Below are 7,277 nucleotides of genomic sequence, written 5' to 3'. Positions count from 1 at the left end.
CCCCTTCCCCTAACCATTTGAATGCAATACTTCTCAGTTGGGATCCCAGGCACCATATGTATACCTGCATGAAAGCACTTAGTAAACTCATGATAATAATGTTGTTGTTATTGAGTGACTTCTATGTGCCAGGCACAGTGTTCAGGTTTTTAAACTAACTCTTTTACTCCCTTCCACAAGTCCCCTCTGCAGGTGCTGTTACAAGTGAGAAAGTTCAGCAAAGAGAAGTAAAACAACCTGCCTAAGATCACAATCAGTAAGCAGTAGTGTTTGTGTTTGAACTAGGGCAGTTGACCCCGAAGTCCTAACTCAGCCTCAATGGCTTGATCAGGGCCAATTTTTGCTTTTGATAGCTTCTACGTCCCAAGTTTCCCAAAGCAGGGCAGTTTATGCCTGGTACTATTATTAACAGTGCTCACATTCTTAAAATTGTCCTAGCTTTGTTTAGATGACAATCCTTGTGGTCTTCCTAGTCTTTAATTACTCCTTATCCATTTCACATTAGGCCTTGTGCCTCCATTTATTACCACTCCCCCAGATACTACATGCCTTATGACCCCCCGAACTTCTTCCACTCCTCGGCACTGGCTCCTTTTAATGTCAACATGTCTGCAGAACTGCTCAGGCTCTTGCAGATGTTGTGGACAGCCCTCTGCTCACTGTGATTCCTTCATTCGTCTATGGATTTTTCTGTCCACTCTGTCACTGTATCTTGATGGCCACTGCCCACTTAAAGGTCCTGATGGAGGATGATCACTGTCACTCTTTCAGATACAATTTCTGGCCTTTGCTATTTAAATCCATGCCCTCAAACTTTCCTGATTCTAGAAAATTCTCTACTTTGGTTGTGAGACACCGTGACTTGGCCTCGTGATTTTCTTTCATTTCATGAGAAGCTGATGACCACAAATTACAACAAATGTTCTCAAGTTGGGCATCCCTCCTTAGAAATAGGCTGTTCATTTGCTATGGGTAAGTGAACATGTAATACTGCATATTCTCTGTTGAAAGTCTCATTTGTTTAAAAATTATTCTTTTTTATTTTTATTGTTCAAATACATTTGTGTCCACCTTTCCACCACCACTTCCCCTTGCCTCTCTCCCTGAACTCTCTCCCTGATTCCTTTGCAACTTCATTTTAGCTTTGTCTATGGGTCCTTTATACATGTTTCTTGACTTAACCTTTTCCTTCCCTTCCCCCTACCTTCCCTCTTGATTCTGTTGGTTTCTTTTTTCTTCCAATGTTGCTGGTTATATTTTCCTTGTTTGTTTGTTTTGTTGGTTAGGTTCCACTTATAGGTGAGATCATATGATATTTTTCTTTCACAACCTGGCTTATTTCACTTAGCATAATGCTCTCCAGTTCCATCCATGCTGTCACAAAGGGCAGTAGCTCTTTCCTTCTTTCTTCTGCATAGTGTTCCATTGTGTAAATGTACCATAGTTTTTTGATACACTCATTTACTGATGGGCATTCAGGATGCTTCAAACACTTGGCTATTGTAAATTGTGCTGCTATGAACATTGGGGTGCATAGGTTCTTTCGAATTGGCGTTTTAAATTCTTAGGGTATAATCCCAGCAGTGGAATCTCTGGGTCAAATGGCAGTTCCATTTTTAGTTTTTGAAGGAATTCCGAACTGTTTGCCATAGTAGCTGCATCAGTCTGCATTCCAACCAACAGTGTACTATTTTTCCCTTTTCTCCACAGCCTTGCCAGCACCCATTGTTTGTTGATCTATTTATGATGGCCATTCTGCCCGTTTTGAAGTGGTACCTTATTGTGGTTTTAATTTGCATTTCTCTCATGGCTAGTGATGCTGAGCATCCTTTCATATATTTCTGGGCCCTGTGTATATCCTCCTTGGAGAAGTGTCTGTTCAGGTCCTTTGCCCTTTTTTAATTGGATTGTTTGTCTTCCTGGAGTGGAGTCCTGTGAGTTCTGTATATATTTTGGAGATCAAATTCCTGTCTGAGCTACCATTGACAAATATATTTTCCCAAATGGTTGCTTCCCTTTTCATTTTGCTGATGTTTTCTTTAGCTGTGTAGAAACTTCTTATTTTGACGAAGTCCCATTTGTTTATTTTTTCCTTTATATCCCTTGATATCAGTGAAAATATTGTTACATGGGATATCTGAGAGTTTCCTGCCTATGTTCTCCTCTAGGACTTTTATGGTGTCGTGACTTATATTTAAGTCTTTTATCTATCTTGAGTTTATTTTTGTGTATGGTGTAAGTTGGTGGTCAAATTTCAATTTTTTGCATGTAGCTGTCCAGCTCTCCCAACACCATTTCTTGTAGAGGCTATTTTTACTCCATTGTATGCTTCTGCACCTTTTGTCAAATATTAATTGACCATAGAGACATGGGTTTATTTCTGGGCTCTCTATTCTGTTCCATTGATCTATGTGTCTGTTCTTATGCCAGTACCAGGCTGTTTTGATTACAGTCAGATTGTAATATAGTTTGATGTCAGGTATTATGATACCTATTATGTTGTTTTTATTTCTCAAAACTGTTGCAGCTATTTGGGATCATTTATGCTTCCACATAAATTTTTGAAATGTCTGTGAAAGTCATCGTTAGTATTTTAATAGGAATTGTGTTGAATGTATAAATTGTTTTGGGTAGTATGGACATCTTGATGATATTCTTCCAATCCATGAACATGGTACATGCTTCCATTTATTTGTGTCTTCCTTAATGCCTTTCTTCAGTGTTGTATAGTTCTCTGTGTACAGGTCTTTTACCTCCTTGGTTAAGTTTATTCCTAGGTACTTTATTTTTCTTGTTGCCACAGCAAATGGGATTTTCTTCCTAATTTCTGCTTCCAATATTTCATTGTTGGTGTCCCAAAACATCTTTGATTTCTGAATATTGACTATGTATCCTGCTGTTTTGCCAAATTCAGTTATTAGATCGAGTAGTTTTTTTTTGGTGGAGTACACAGGGTTTTCCATGTACATGATCAAGTCATCTGAAAACGATAGTTTTACATCTTCCTTTCCAATTTGGATGCCTTTTATTTCTTTTTTCCTTTCTGATCACTGTGGCTAGGACTTCCAGTACTATGTTGAATAGAAATGGTGAAAGTGGACTCCTTGTCCTGTTCCCAATGCCAGTGGGAAAGCTTTTAGTTTTCACCCATTGAGTATGATGTTGGCTGTAAGTTCTTCATATATGGCCTTTCTTATGTTGAGTTATGCCCCCTTCACTCTTACCTTGCTGAATGTTTCTATCACAAATGGGTGCTTTACCTTATCAAATGCTCCCTCTGAAGCAGTTGAGTCGACCATGTGGTTTTTGTCTTTCCTTTTGTTTATGTGATGTATTCCATTTATCGATTTGCAAATATTGAACCATCCTTGCATCCTTGGGATGAATCCCACTTGATCATGGTGAATGATCCTTTTAATGTATTGCTGGATGTGGTTTGCCAATATTTTGTTGAGGATTTTAGCGTCTAGGTTTATGAGTGATATTGGCCTGTGGTTTTCTTTCTTTGTTGTGTCTCTATCTGGTTTTGGGATTAGGATGATGGTAGCCTCATAAAAGGAGTTTGGGAATCTTCTCTCTTTTTGGATTTTTTAGAATAGTCTGAGAAGGACAAGGGTTAGCTCTTCCTTAAATGTTTTGTAAAATTCTCCTGTGAATCCGTCCGGTCCAGGGCTTCTGTGTGCCAGGAGTTTTTTTGATTACTGCTTCAATTTCACCAGCTGTTATTGGTCTGCTCAGGCTTTCTGTTTCTTCTTCATTCAGTGTTGGAAGGTTACATTTTTATAGAAATTTGTCTATTTCCTTGAGGTTTTCAAATTTCTTGGCATATGATTGCTCATAGTAATTTCTTACAATCCTTTGTATTTCTGTGGCAGGAGTTGTTATTTCTCCTCTTTCATTTCTGAGAGTATTTATTTGGGTCCTTTCCCTTTTTTTTCTTGATGAGTCTTCTTAAAGACTTGTCAATTTTTTAAATATTTTTAAAGAACAAGCTCCTGGATTGGTTGATCCTTTGCATTGTTCTTTTCATCTCTATGTCATTCAGTTCAGCTCTGATCTTGATTACTTCCTTTCTTCTACTCGCTCTGGGTTTTGCTGGTTGTTTTTCCTCCAGTTCTTGAAGCTGGAGGGCTAGGTCATTTATTTGAAATGTTTCTATCTTTTTGAAGTAGGCCTGTACTGCTATGAACTTCCCTCTCAGGTCTGCCTTTGCTGTATATCAAAGGTTTTTGGACTGTTTTCTGTTCATTTTCATTTATTTCCAGAATTTTTTCATTTCTTCTCTTATCTCATTATTGACCCATTCATTATTTAATAGTGTGCTATTCAGTCTCCATGAGTTTGAATGTATTTGAGGTTTTTCCTTGAGGCTCATTTCCAGTTTCAAGCCCTTGTGGTCTGAGAAAATGCTTGTTATGATTTCAATTTTCCTGAATTTGTTGAGGCTTGTTTTGTGTTTTATCATGTGGTCTATCTTTGAAAATATTCCATGTGCATTTGAAAAGAATGTGTATTTTGCTTCTTTGGGATGAAAGGTTCTATATATGTCAGTTAATTCCATTTGATCTAATGCATTGTTCAGTTCCACAATATTCTTGTTTATGTTTTGTTTGGAAGATATACCCATTGTTTACAGTGGGGTGTTAAAATCCTGTACTATCTATGTGTTGCTGTCTATATCTTTCTTGAAATCCTCTAAGATTTTACTTATATATTTGGGTGTTCCCCATTTAGGTGCATATTGGTTTACAATGTTTATTTCTTCTTGATGGGTTCTTCCTTTGAATATTATAAAGTGTCCTTCTGATTTATTTTTATGGCCTTTGTTTTGAAATCTATTTTGTCTAATATAAGTATTGCTACCCCTGGTTTATTTTCCTGTCCTTATGCTTGGAATATTTTTTCCATCCCTTTATTTTCCATCTGTGTAGTTCTTTTGTTCTGAGGTGGGTCTCTTGTAGGCAGTATATGTGTGGCTCATGTTTTCTTATCCATTCATGTATCCTTTGTCTTTTGGTTGGGGCATTGAATCCATTTACATTTAAAGTTATTACTGATAGGTACTTATTCATTTTTTCCCCTTTGTACCTGTGTTCTCTTTCTCACTTTTTTTCTTCATCTTCTTAAAGCAGTCCCTTTAGCATATCTTGTTGTGCTGGTTTGGGGGAGATGTATTCTTTTAGCCATCTTTTGTCTGAGAAACTCCTTTCTTTACATTCCATTTTACTTGTGTGCCTTGCTGGGTAGAGCAGTCTTGGTTGTAGGCCTTTGCTTTTCATTGAAATATTTCTTGCTATTCCATCTGGCTTGTAGTGTTTCTGTTGAGAACTCAGCTGCTAGCCATATCGGGGCTCTCTTATATGACACTACCTCCTTCTCCCTTGCTGCCTTGAGGATTCTCTGTTTGTCTTTGATATTTGCCACTTTAATGATGATGTGTCTTGGAGTGGGCCTCATTGGGTTCCTCTTGAATGGAGCCCTCTGTACTTCCTGGACTTGTGTGACTTTTTTTCTCCTCCAATTAGGTAAGTTTTCCATCATTACTTTTTCAAACAGGTTCTCTATCCTTTTCTCCTCTTCTCCTCCCTCTGGTATCCCTATTTTATGAATATTATTACATTTCAGGTTTTCCTGCATTTCTCTAAAAGACCCTTCATTATTTTTTATTCTGTTTTCCATTTCTTGCTCTTTCTGGGAGCTTTTTTTCTGCCTTTTCCTCCAGCTCACTGATTCACTCTTCCACTTCATCTAGCCTGCTTTTGATTCCTTCTACTGTGTTCTTCAATTCAAAAATTGTATTCTTCATTTCCTCTTGCCTTTCTTGATAGCTTCTATGTCCTTTTTCCTGTTGATATAGTTTGCAGTAAGTTCCTCATAGTTTCCCTGTAGTTTTTCATAATTCTTTTTGAGCTCACTGAGGTCCTTGGGTTTCCTTAGAACCATTGTTTTGAATTTAATATCTGATAGTTTACTTGTCTCTATTTCATTTAGTTTTCTCTGTGAGTATTCCTCTTTCCCCTTCAATTGGAGGTATTTCTTTTTTTCCCCATTATTTGTGAGACCCTTCTTTTTTCTTCTATTTCTTAAATTGATCTGCCTTGATTTCCTAACTTTGTGATCTGAACTTCTATCATAGTAGACAGCTCTTTTTTATTTTTTTCTTTCTGGGTCTGCCTCTGATGATGTCAGATGTTTACCCCATCTGACCTTTGGAAGTCTGTTTGAGACTTCCAGGAATCTACTGTCTGTGTCTGTCTCCTATAATTTTTAATATAGTCACTCTGCCCTCAGCAGTCAGGCTTAGGCTCCACAGAATGGGACAATGCCTCCTGAGGGCAGGGCTATTGCATCCTTATAGGCTGCTGTCCCTCAGGTCAGTGGTCTGCCTGAGTAAGATGGAAGCTGAGGAGTCAGGGAGGAGTCAGCACTGGGATCCCTCTGGAGACTCCCTCAGTTCTCTCCCCAGTGCCTTCACCTCCAGCTTCTCCTCAAGCATCTCTTGACAACACTGTGTCCCCTTTAGCCAGGGATCTACTATCTGTGCTGGCAGCTCTGTACTCAGCATCCAGGCCTACGCACAACTCCTGGCCACAGCAGAGTCTCCTGGGGGTGAGGCTATTGTGTCCTCTATGCCTGAGCAGGATGGAAGCCTCAGAGTGGGATGTGAGTCAACACCAGGGCTCCGCTGGCCACTGTCTCAGTTCTCTCCCAAAAGCTTTCCTTACCAATCTCTCTGCCGGCAGCTCCAGCCCATTCTGCTCCCATCTTTCCCAGAGACCAAGGCAAGTGGCTTCCACTGCAAATTTTTGTGTTGGCCTTTCAAATGGCTTTTTGCATCTCCAGCCACCTATCTTAGGCAGAGAGCACCACTACAGCTTTCGCAGCTGTCTTTTGTCTGTGTGTTTTTTGGGCTTTGGTGCTGTAGGCTGGAGGTCCCCATTTATGATTCAGACCCTGCTCTTCTCAGGGGGATCCAACTGACTGTTTCAATATCCCTCTGGTGATACAGCCTCTGGGCACCCAGCCTGCATTCTCAAGACTCCACCTCACTTCTTACCCATTAGGTTGTGTGAAAGCCGATTCCACTCTTTGTCCAAGGTTTTAAGACTCCTCTCTCACTATTGTTCCATTGTTTTCCAGGTGATATCTCCACAATTTAGTTGCAATTCCAATTTGGTCCTGGGAGGAGGTCAGTGTGACTTCTACTCACTCCTCTGCTATATTGAACTCTCTTAAAATTATTCTTTTAGGAAATATTTTTTTCATATGGATGTGTA

This window comes from Pteronotus mesoamericanus, unplaced genomic scaffold (assembly GCF_021234165.1).
Source record: "Pteronotus mesoamericanus isolate MK-2021 breed Mesoamerican mustached bat unplaced genomic scaffold, CSHL_Meso_final scaffold_54, whole genome shotgun sequence".
Classification (NCBI taxonomy): domain Eukaryota; kingdom Metazoa; phylum Chordata; class Mammalia; order Chiroptera; family Mormoopidae; genus Pteronotus; species Pteronotus mesoamericanus.
Note: the sequence above shows the minus strand (reverse complement) of the source record.